Genomic DNA, 12,096 nt, shown 5'->3' on the forward strand with positions numbered 1-12,096 from the left:
TCTTTGTTTTCAGGGAAATAATAAAATTGTGAACATATTGAACAAACTTATTTTTATGTCCATTCAATCAAGTCACTTGAAGAGATTACCCTTTTTGCTTTTGTCTACCTTTAGTTTTCTTACATTAAATCAAAACAAGTCTTATGCTCTGTTTCATCAGTCTCTCTTTGTATTTGTAATCATTTTGCACTATGTATTTAGCTGACAAGTTTAGCGTGTGTAGGTTTATGACTTTTGTATTTTCACACATTGTGTCTTTTGTGGCTAATTCTCCTGTTTTGTTTTGTTTTTTCTTTCAGCATTGTTTTTTTACAGTTTAAATTGTACTTGATCTCATAGGGACACCCCTAGTTCCTTTTTGTGTGTGTTCATTTGCCCGATTCTTCTGGCCCATTAGTTTATTTTCAACCTCTCTCTAACACTTTGTCTTTAGAGTTTCTTGAAAAGAGCGTGTTGCTGGGATTTATTTTTAGGTGTCCCTTTAAGCAATATCTTTTTGTTCAGTCTCATTTGTTTACCATGACGGGTGATACACTTATTTTTCTTCCAACTTACTTGGGTTTAGTTTTAATTAAAAAATTTGTTTTTCTTTTTCCCTTTTCTTTTTTTTCCCAAATGTGACCAAGTTTCTATTTATTTCATTTTCTTTCCTTGTTAATTCGGAAATCTAATTGTGTGGTTCAATTCTATAAATGCTTATAATTTGTTTTCCTTTTATCATAACCAAAATTATACTTTAATACTATTATTTGGCAACAAGATAATGTGATTTCCATCCATGAAGATGCACTACTAATCCCTTACTTATCCTCCCTTTTAGTTTTAGGTAATTAGAAATCTGTTTAGAGAATCCTGCTCCTGTTTTGCAAGGACCTATTTGCTCTTATTTTAACATTTCCCAAACATCTTTATCCGCTTATACTTTATTTCATAAATATTGCCACCTGAAATATTGTTTGCCCTAAATCCATTTCTGTTGCCCTAATGAGTAAATGTATCTCAGGTGGATACATATCTCTCGATTTTAATCTTTTGGAAATTGGTAGATGTGGGGTGACTTGTTGGCTAGGTCTTGATCTCAGGAGTGTGAGTTTGAGCCCCATGTTGCATGAGAAGCCAACTTAAAAAAAAGAAATTGGTAGATGCGATTTTACTAAGCTCTAGAGATGAGGAAGTAAGAAAATTTTTTATTTATAAGTAATTTTTTTTAGCCTGGAACTTTGCAATTCCTTCTAAATTTTAGTGTTTAAGCATTTAAATTCTTTTTTAAAAAATGTTTTTTATTTATTTTTGAGAGACAGAGAGAGAGTGTGAGCAGGGGAGGGTCAGAGAGAGAGGGAGACACAGAATCTGAAATAGGCTCCAGGCTTTGAGCTGTCAGCACAGAGCCTGATGTGGGGTTCAAACCCATGAACTGTGAGATCATGACCTGATCCGAAGCCAGACACTTAACGGACTGAGCCACCCAGGTGCCCCAGTGTTCAAGTATTTAACCATCTATGCAGAAGTATACATCTTTTCCTAGCAGTTCATACTGGAATTGGGTTAGAACTCCAATCTGTTTTCTTTCTTCATTTCAAGAAAAATATTATTTAATTATTTTTTCTTCCAACATCTATTCCTTTTTATTTTCCTGGAAATGTTATTAACCACATGTTATGCTTCCTGGATCTTACATCCCAATCACTTACCTTTTCCATCATGATTTCTATCTCTTTATATTTTTGCACAATGCTTTGAAGGAAGATTTGAGTTTAATGTTCTGAATTACTTATTCAGATCTCAAGAGTGAGCACAATCTTCAAAGTGTCTACTAAATCACTTGGTTGGAAAATTGTGCTTTATTTGAAATTTCCAAACTACTTCTTTTGTGCTGAATCTCCATAAGTGTTCTTAGTATTTTCATTCAAGTTATTATCTGTCTTTCCAGCAGCTCCAGTTTCCTGGGCATCTGTTCTGTTTCTTTTGTTTGATAATGTTCTCTGTGGCTTCTGGGCCCCTTTATACAGGCTACCATATTTTTCTGTCCACTCACTGGGGTCAAACATGGCTGATAGGACACTAAGACACAGTTACACATAACGATATCATGTTTTTTCCTTTGGCCTGACAAAGTAGAAGGTTTGCATCTGGAGGAAAAGTCTGCTTCCATCCTTGTCTCCCTCACTCAGAGGTAGGGAGGACTCAGGCTTATTTGTGTCTTTTTTTTTTTTTTTGTCTTAAAAATATCAGTCACGTTGATGCTCCAAGAGATCCATTGGATTTCTATATGCAAAACTTTTCTCAGGATCCATCGCTTCCTGGTTTCTATTTCTCATCCAGGAGTTCCTTATCCTAGTCTGAAGAAGGTAGCGTTGGCCAGGGGTGAAAGAGTTCTAACCGCTTGCCTCTGTCACCCTTCCTACAAAGTCCAAACCTGCACTCACACCCAGCTTCCCATAGGCACTAGCACCTCCCCCAGGAGGAGCAAGCAGGTGAGAACAGAGACTGAAGGGAGACTTGAACACATGTCACTGTGTTCAGAATTCTCTCCCTATGCTCAGCCGTATCTGAAGCAATGTAGTGAGCATGCATTATCAGCTTACTATACTACGTACGTACGTATGTATGCAGTAGGTATTTATATCTGAAACACAGGAAGGGGTAGAGAGAAAAACATTCCTCTTTCTTAGCTCAGAAGGAATAAAAACCATGTCAAATCCTTATACGGCAATTAATATATTTCAGACAGTATTCTAAGAGCTTTATCCATCTTTGATGTATCCTTAATAAAAACCCTGTGAAGCAGACTCCATCACCATCACCAGATTACAGATGAGAAAATAAAGGCTAAGTTTCAAGCCCAAAATCACATATGTGAGGGGGACGTCAGAGACAGAGCAGGATTCATAAGCCGGAAATCTGACTTTGGAAGCCACACTCATAGCCACTACTCTACACTGCTGCCAATGAATGTGTCCTGTCAAGAGGAAAGGGAACAGTTGATTGTAGTTATCTTCTGTAAAGTGAGGTCTTCTTTGCTAAGCTGAATTGTAATGGAATAAAAAATAAGAATCAAGTAAGATTTAGTATTCCATGTAACGTATGACGGCAGAGCCAGTGCTTGGCAACACGAGGAAGCATTAGGAATTGTTTATATTCAGTGTTTTCCCAGTTTCCCGAGATCCCACTTCATCATTCTGGGATGAAGTTGACAGGGGTTCACCCATTTTGGACCTCTAGAGTAGCAGTCGGTAAACTATGGTCTACTGGCCAGTTTGGTCCCCTGTCTGTTTTTGTACACAAGTTTTATTGGAATACAGCCACACCCATTCAGTTACTGGTTGTGTATGGCTGCTTTTGTACTACAACGTCAGAGTTGAGTAGCTGCAATAGAAAACAGATAGCCTGCAAAGCCTAAAATATTTACTGTCTGATCACTTACAGAAAAATTTGCTGAAACTTGCTTTGGTTTAATGGACTCTTCTTAAAAATTATTCTGGGAATTTCATCTTCCTAGCATTACAACTCACTTAATATGAGTCTTATTTCATGGAACTTTTATTCCAGTGACAGAGCTAGTTACCTAAAACCGAATATATGTAAAGATATGAATATTGGTGTGGATTTTTTGGTTCCTCTTGAGATTCTTTTATGAATTCAGTCTTGGATGATTGTATATTTCTAAGAATGTACCCATTTCTTCTATGCTGTCCAGTTTCTTGGCATAGAATTATTTATAGTAGTATCTTATGAACCTTTGTATTTTTGTGGTATTAGTTGTAACTTCTCTTTCATTTCTGGTTTTATTTATTTGAAGCTTCTGTCCTTTTTTCTTGATCAGTCTTCAGGTTTGTCAATTTTGTTTATTCTTTCAAAGAGCCAGAGTTTAGTGTCATTAATGTTTTCTATTGCTTGCAGTCTCTTATTTATTTCCATGATGGTTTTAATTATTTCCTTCTGTCTGTTAACTTTGGGAATCATTTGTTCTTCTTTTTCTAGATGCTTTTGGTATAAAGTTAGATTATTTATTTGAGATTTTTTTCTTTCTTGACTTAGGCTTTCTTCTTAGAAATAGTTTTGCTGCATCCCAAAGATTTTGGTTTATTGTATTGTATTTTCTTTTGTCTCAAGGTTATTTTTTTCTTTTCTTTTCTTTTCTTTTCTTTTTTAACATTTTTAAAATTGATTTTTGAGAGAGAGAGAGAGATAGGGCATGAGTAAGGGAGGGGCAGAGAGACAGGGCAATACAGAATCTGAAGCAGACTCCTGGCTCTGAGCTGTCAGCACAGAGCCTGACACAGGGCTCACTGTGAGATCATGACCTGAGCCGAAGTCAGATGTTTAACTGACTGAGCCACCCAGGTGCCCCTCACGGTATTTTTTAAATTTCCTCTTCAATTTCTTTGTTGGCCCAGTGGTTTTCAGTCTCATGTTGTTTAATCTCCACATATTTGAGGTTTTCCCATTTTCTTTCTTTTTTCAGATTTCTAGTTTCATACCATTGTGATAAAAAAAGATGCTTGGTATGATTTCAGTCTTTCTTTTTTTTTTATTTTTTAATGTTTTTAAATTTATTTTTGAGAGACAGAGACAGCACGAGCAGAGGACGGTCAGAGAGAGAAGGAGACACTGAATCCGAAGCAGGCTCCAGGCTCTGAGCTGGCTGTCAGCACAGAGACGGAAGCAAGGCTTGAACCCACGAACCGTGAGATCATGACCTGAGCCAAAGCTGGCCGCTTAACCAACTGAGCCACCCAGGTGCCCCTGATTTCAATCTTTCTAAATTTATTGTCTTGCTTTGAGGCTTACTATGTGATTTATATTGGAGACTATTCCATGTACTCCTAAGAAAATGTGTATCCTGCTGCTTTTGGATGGAATAGTCTGTATATATCTGTTAACTTCATTTGGTCTAATGTGTTATTTAAGGCCAATATGTCTTGATTTTCTGTCTGGATGATCTATCTATTGATGTAATTGGGGTATTAAAGTTCTGTGCTGTTATGGTGTTGCTGTCAATTTCTCCCTTTAGGTCTGTAAATAGATGCTTTACGTGCTTAGGAGCCTATCTTGTTGAGTGCAAAAAAGTTTACAAATGTTATCTCATTAGATTGACCCCTTTATCATTATGTAATTCTCTTCTTTGTTTTTACTATAGTCCTTGTGTTAAAATCCTATTTTATCTGATATACTATAGCTATACAAGTTTTCTTTTTGTTTCCGCTGCATAGAGTATCTTTTTCTATCCCTTTACTTTCTGTCTATTCATGTCCTTAGACCTGAAATGAGTCTCTTATAGGCAACACATAGATGAATCTTATGTTTTTATCTTTTCAGACACTATGTTTTTAGGTTGGAGAATTTACTTCATTTACATTTAAAGTAATTATTGATAGGTATGTATGTATTGCCATTTCATTCATTGTCTTCTGTTTTTGCAATTCCTTTCTCTTCCTTTCCTCTTCTCTGCTCTCTTGTCTTGTGATTTGTTGACTTTCTTTCGTTTTATGTTTATATTCCATTCTCATTATCTTTTGTGTACCTAATATAGGCTTTTGCTTTGTGCTTCAAATATAATACCCTATATGTATATTACAATCTATTTTACGTTGATAACAACTTAAATTTCAATGCATTCTAAAATATAATTTTTTAGTATTTATTTTTAAAAATTTTTAACATTTATTTATTATTGAGAGACAGAAAGAGAGAGAGAGAGCATGAGGATGGGAGGGGAGGAGATGGGGGAGACACAGAATCTGAAGCAGCTCCAGGCTCTGAGCTGTCAGCACTGAGCCCGAGGCACTGAGCCTCAAGATCATGACCTGAGCCGAAGTTGGACCCTCAACCGACTGAACCACCCAGGTGCCCAATCTTTATTTTATTTTTGAGAGTGAGAGATAGAGCGTGAGTCGGGGAGGGGCAGAGACAGAAGGAGACACAGAATCTGAAGCAGGCTCCAGGCTATGAGTTATCAGCACTGACCCTGGTGCCAGGCTGGAACTCATAAACTATGAGATAATGACCTAAGCAAAAGTTGGATGTTTAACCAACTGAGCCACCTATGAGTTCCAAATTTGAATACATTCTAAAACCTCTAAATTTTTACGATTCTTCCATCACATTTGTGTTTCTGATGCTGTATTTTATTTATTTATTTATTTATTATTTTAGAGAGAACATGAGCGTGAGTGGAGGAGAGGGTAGAGGAAGATAGAGAAAGAATCTTAAGCAGGCTCCATGCTCAGCATGCAGCGTGATGTGGGGCTTAATCCCACAACCTGGGATCATGACCTGAGCCAAAATCAAGAGTCAGACACTCGGCTGACTGAGTCACCCAGGCGCCCCTATGTTGTATTTTAAATCTTTTTATTTTGCATATCCCTTACCTAATTATTGTAGTTATAATTAATTTACTATTGTCTTTTAACCTTCATACTAGATTTATAAGTAATTAATTCACTACCATTACTATATATTTGACTCTGCCAGTGAGATTTTTACTTTCATAGGGTTTCTTGTTACTAAATCCCTTTTCTTTTCTGCCTAAAGAAGTTCCTTTAACTTTTCTTGTAATGTTGACTTAGTAGTGATGAACTCCTTTAGTTTTTGCTTGTCTGGAAACTTTAACTTTCCTTCAAACAAAGAAATCTGTTCCCTGGCAACAGTTGCAAGATTTAGAGCTTCAGAAAAGTGTATAAACTCCTGAGATGTATTGTTGAGCTGTGGTGAGGTCAGTGGAGGGTGCAAAGATGGTGTCTCCTTGCCTATCTTCTCCAAGAGTATCTCTGTAGCCTCTAGATGTGTAGCACTTGAATTCTTTCTTTCAGGTTGAAGTTCTAGGACATGTAAATGGGTTTTTTTTTCACAGGCAGACTGAAGATGAGTTCCCATCTTCTGTCTGTGCAGTAATTTGGGTGTGGTAATTTGCTCTGATCTGTCTATTATTGCAGTCCAATGGTGGCCAGGAACCCAGGCCTTTCTGGCCATCAGAGTCAGGGAATTAAAAGGCGTCTTCTGTGTGGACTGCATTCATGTGCCAGCTTTACCAAGGCTGTGGGAGAGTGTTGAAGGTTGATCATGTCCACAACTCTAGGAGCAGGGGAGAAACACTGGGGGCAGGGCATGCCAGTGGCCTTAGCAAAGCAGGGAAAGACTGCTGGGTGCAGGGCATGCTTGTGACTTTAGTGATGTATAAAAGCACTGAAGAGTGAGCATGTCTGTGGCTCTAACAATGCTGGAGGAAGAACGCTGGGAATGGGGCGTGCCCAAGGCTTTAGCAAGGTGGGAGTGTAAGAATATAAGTCTGAACCTAACAGACTCCATGACAGAGGCCCCCACTCTAAACTAGAAGATCTAAGGGTCAGTCTCTCTGGAACTGTCAGGCGGTTACACATTACCTGAGACAGAAAAGACCACTTTGCGGTATCCAATCAGGGAAGGCCAGCTACCTCTCCCCACATTCCTTAAGGTGAGGGCTACAGATAGAAACTTTAGATAGGACTCTGTTACCTAATGTTAAAGTTAACCCGATAGTCACTTAATAGGACCCTGAACTCGCTCTGTAATTGGCTTATTTCAAAGATACCCTAAATGTTGTATTTGGGTCCCGCCAAAAGTAATGAATACTCTAGACAATGTGAATGGTTAAACCTGCTGTCAATGATATTGTATAATAGTGATTGGATCACTGTACCTATGTCACAATTTCTTGTAACTCCCCTTCCCAAACCCCATAAAAATCGCTGCTCAGCCCTTGCTCGGGACTCACAGTACGGATCCACTGCATTGGAAAAGTCTGTGAGTCTGAGTTCGAACCCATAATAAAGCCCTTTGCCTTGGCATGCGTGCCTCGGTCTCCCTGGCGGTTTCTGGTTTTGGGATGCTATTGAAATCTTGGGCATTACAGGAGAAGAGTAGTGAAGGTGGGTCACATCCAAAGCATTAGCAAGGCTGTGTCCACACACATTAACCTGTGCTAACAAGGTAGATGGAGTACAAAATTTGCACTCATCAGTTGCTCTGTCTCCAAAGAAAGTCCCAGCTGGTTCTGTTCCTTGCCCCTCTGGCAGAAGCTTTAAATTAGAAAATGTATATTCTTCACTACAATTCAGTCATCAGGAGTGCTGTTTTGGGTGAGACCAGATCTCTGTCTCTCCTATGCATCTTGAGTAGTCCTTTTATCCCTTGTTGTGGAGGGAGCCGATCAACTAGCTTTCTGTTCTTTTTCAGTGGGAATTATCCCATATGTAGCTGTAGATTTGTTATGTGTAAGAAACAGTGAGTTTAGGGTTTTCCTATGCTGCATATTTGGACTGCCCTCTCATTTTAGAATTTCAGAGTCTGCAGTAAATTAGAAAATACCTTTCTAGTGCTCTTCTAATTACATTACTTATTCATTTACATTACATTACATTACATTACTTATTCCACTTCTGGTCTTATGTATCATGCATATACTTTGTTTGTCTGTCTGATATTTCATTCCCTGGCTGCTGGATTCTCAGTTTCTATTAGCTCATTGAATTAAGTCTGGTGGTTGGAGGACCGTTAGGAACAGCAGTCACACAAATGATGGAAAATGGCATGGCCTTTGCCTCTATGACCAGCAGTAAAGAAGCCACTGCACTGCTGTTCTTTTGATTCCAGAAGAAAGAGTTCATGGAATAGTTTTATTTGTAATGAAAAACAAACCATGTAGGAGAGTAAATACTACCTGGCAGAAAGGAGAGGAAAAGCTCTTTTAGTAATGACAGCAGGCCTATAACTGTAAATATTTATATAAATTTTTGTGGTTTACAAAGCACTTTCCAATGCTCACTTAATCTTTTCTACATCTTTGCTAACGTATCTGTATTTGTATTCCCACCTCACAAGTGAGATAACAGGCTCAGATTAAACAGATCATAAGTGACAGAGGTAGAACAAATCTGTTTTTAGGTACTTAACATCACGGCCTACCAGTGTTCATATTATTTTTATTGGAAAAGAAGTGGAGAAGCATGGTGAAGAGGAATAAACGGACTCTAAGACTAGGGCAGGGAAAAACAATTTTCTTCCTTGCAAAAAAAAGGCAATTTTCTTTACTAAGGGAAAGAAAATTAAAAGAATTCTTCAGAAGTTTGTCCTTCATGTTTCTGTTTATTCCTTTAAGAAATACTTATTGAGAACCTATTATGTGTCAGATGTGGGAGCTGGAGACACAGTAGTGAACAAAAGATCTCTGTCCTCATGAAGCGTATATTTGGGGGAGATGGGCAATGAAAAAGATAAACAAAATGCACAGGACATTAATCAGTTTTAAGAACCGAGGAGAAAAATAGCTGACAAAGGAGACATAAAGTGTCAGTGTATCCATTTAAAACTTTAGAAAGAATAGTTAGGAAAGGGCTCACTGAGACAGCAACTGAGAAGTTACCTAATATACTAGTAATGTTATTTTAATTAACTTATCTAACGTTATAGTTCATTTTTCCTTTTTTGGGGGGAGGTATTTATTACTCATTCTATTCTTATTAAAGTAAATCAATGAATTCATTATTGAGTGTTTCTGACAAATTATTTACTAGTTAATCAATCCATGACTTTCTAATAGATTATTTTAGCAAGTGACAAACTTGGTAAAGCTAGATACACTGTATCATATTAATTCAGCAATTCCCAAGTAGATATAATATTTTTTATGATTTTCTGTATAATGAGCTTGTATGTGAAAAACTAGCTTCCAATGGTGTTAGAATATTAACTTGGATAAAATGAGTTACTATATTGTTTTGTATAATGGTCTTTGTAATGCTAGAAACAAAGAAATAATAGAAATACAGAAGTTAAGTTTGCCGTCTGGTGTACTAAAAGACAGTTGACATTCCCGTTTCTCTTCCTACAGTTGATGGGCACCCATTTTACCTTCTGGGACATTCAGATGATCTATAGGTCAAATATATCTGCTATCCTCTTATGGAGCTATTGAAGCAACTTACAAAAAGAAGTAGATGTTCTTGATATTTTTAAATTTTTTAATATCCATTTATTTTTGAGAGAGAGAGAAACAGACAGGCAGAGCATGAACAAGGGAGGAGCAGAGAGGGAGAGAGTTACAGAATCCAAAGCAGGTTCCAGGCTCTGAGCTATCAGCAAGGAGTCTGATGCGGGGCTCAAACTCACAAACCACAAGATCATGACCTGAGCTGAAGTCAGACTCTTAACTGACTGAGCCACCCAGGCACCCCAGATATTCTTGATATTTGAAGGGGGCTCACTAAATTAATAACAAACCCTTTTTTCCCTAGCATCTGAATTTAAAAGCAAATGATGTAGGGGTCAAAAATACCAGCTTCATTACTGAGAAGTTGTGTGGAGAATATAGTGGGCAAGTGGTTTTGTTATTTTTGCTCCAAATCATTAAATTTATCCCCTCAAACTATAGGACTCTCTGCCCTGCTGAGCTCACCACATGGCTGAAAGGAAATAAAAAATTAACCTCTCTGAAGACAATTAGGCCTCTTAGAGAAGGGTGAGATTCAGGGTTACCAAATAGAATACAGTATAAATGGTATTTCCATGAGTTGTGAAAACAGAAATCCTGTCCTTAGTCAACCATTCTCCTGTCTTCCTTTGGGGAAGTGTGAGATTTCAGTCAAAGAATGAGTATCAGAATAGAGAGGCTGGTGTGTTGCTGAAATGGAGTTTCTTTTTCTTTTTTTAAAATTTTTAAATGTTTTATTTATTTTTGAGCGAGAGAGAGAAAAGAGAGAAAGAGAGAGAGAGAGAGAGAGAGAGAGAGAGAGAGAGAGAGAATGTGAGCAGGGGAGGGTCAGAGAGAGAGGGAGACACAGAACTGGAAGACAGGCTCCAGGCTCTGAGCTAGCTGTCAGCACAGAGCCGGATACAGGGCTTGAACCCACAAACCATGAGATGATGACCTGAGCTAAAGTTGGATGCTCAACTGACTGAGCCATCCAGGCTCCCCTGTAATGGAGTTTCTTCCATATGGAAACATCAGTACAGGGAGGATTAGAATTCCTCCTTGAAGATTTCATTTGATCTAGCAACATTTCCTCACATCATCATAAGTAGGGTGATACCAAAAAACTTATTATTTACATCTGAAATTCATTCGATCTTAGTTTTAACGACATTCACTCAATTCAAGATGGTGTGAAAGACGCTTGTAAGGAAAGATATCTTAATATTACCCAGCAAATGTTGAGTCCTCGACACGCTCCCAGTGCTGTAGTGTACAAGCTTCCAAGGACACAACAGAATCAAGAAGAACCTTTGTTTTCAAAAGAGTTATAATTCAGCAGTTTAGACAATAAAAATAAACATAAAACAATAGCAAGTAATACAACACAAAATGTTAGCTATTATTGAACGTGACAAGCTAGAGGCCCACAGGGCTGGAGGGCAGCATGGCATATGGTAGACAGATTCCTGTTCCAACAAAATCTGAGGAACCGTCAGCAAGTCTTACTGAATCTCTTTAGGCTCCAGTTTCTTAGTCTATAAAATGAAGGGTTTGACTAGAATGCCATCTTAATTAAAAAATCCATTTTTCTAATATAATAGTACCAAAATAATTATGAGATTCTAAAGTTACAATGAATTAAGCCCTGCATTCTTTTGTTTTCCGTATCAGGTACTGCAAGAGAAGAATGAAAATAAAATGAAAATTGGTAGAAAGATAATAAGGAAATCAATAAAGAAAGAAGACTAATCAAAGAAACTAAGGAGGAGATCCAATAAATATTTCAAAGGCCCAAATAATGTTTGTTAACAGAATGTTATTGTTAATAGGAGTTGTGTTTTGGGGGTCTCTGAACTTCAATTTAAAAAGGAAAACGCACCAATCACTCTGCCGAAGGGTGAACAAGACCCTTTCCTACAGTATAACTTCATACAAACGAGGCTGGGAAGTGAAATCTGACACACAGAGTTTTTTGGTTTGAGCCTGCAATACTAATGCTTCAACAGATTGAAGTGTCGTTCTTACTGGGTGTTCTGCAGTGAGACGCAACAGCGGGTCCTGGGTGGCTCAGACGGTTAAGCCTCGACTCTTGGTTTTGGCCCAGGTCATGATCTCACTGTCTCTCACTGTGACATTAAGCCCCACGT

Source organism: Suricata suricatta, chromosome 1 (assembly GCF_006229205.1).
Source record: "Suricata suricatta isolate VVHF042 chromosome 1, meerkat_22Aug2017_6uvM2_HiC, whole genome shotgun sequence".
NCBI classification, from domain to species: domain Eukaryota; kingdom Metazoa; phylum Chordata; class Mammalia; order Carnivora; family Herpestidae; genus Suricata; species Suricata suricatta.